Source organism: Elephantulus edwardii, unplaced genomic scaffold (assembly GCF_000299155.1).
Source record: "Elephantulus edwardii isolate Elephantulus edwardi_28Jun2011 unplaced genomic scaffold, EleEdw1.0 scaffold00185, whole genome shotgun sequence".
Classification (NCBI taxonomy): domain Eukaryota; kingdom Metazoa; phylum Chordata; class Mammalia; order Macroscelidea; family Macroscelididae; genus Elephantulus; species Elephantulus edwardii.
Window position 1 is genome coordinate 1986899 of NW_006399935.1, and position 555 is coordinate 1987453.

Below are 555 nucleotides of genomic sequence, written 5' to 3' on the forward strand. Positions count from 1 at the left end.
CAGTAAATCCTTTTCAATTTTCTATCAGAAGAGAGTCAACGAGGTCCTACTTACCCACAGAGATGAAAAGACCGGACTTCTCACCCAGTCTGGTGGCTTCTCATTGTGTCTGGCGGCTTTTCACAGTTAATAAAAAAGGAAGTAGGTCTCTTATCTTGAGTTCTAGTTTTTCAGGGAGCCTAGTGGGTGCGTGCAACAGCTAGAGTGTGTTGGCTACAAAGTATGAATAATGCAAGGACCTTTAGTTCTCTTTTCTAAAGATCTCTTTATCTACTATGTTAGGATGCCATTCTAAAGTGCGACAGAGAAGGAATTTGTTAATAGGGATGGTACCTACCTGAGGGAATGAACAGTGGACCCTGGTGCCTACTCCCAGCCAAGTGAAAAAATGAATCCAATTTTGAAGAGACTGCTTTGCATTGTGAACTTCATGATTTAAGAGTTAGTATGACTGCCGTACTGGTAAAGACAGCATGGTACTGGTACAATGACAGACACATAGATCAATGGAATCGAATTGAGAATCCAGAGATCAACCCATCTATCTATGGTCAA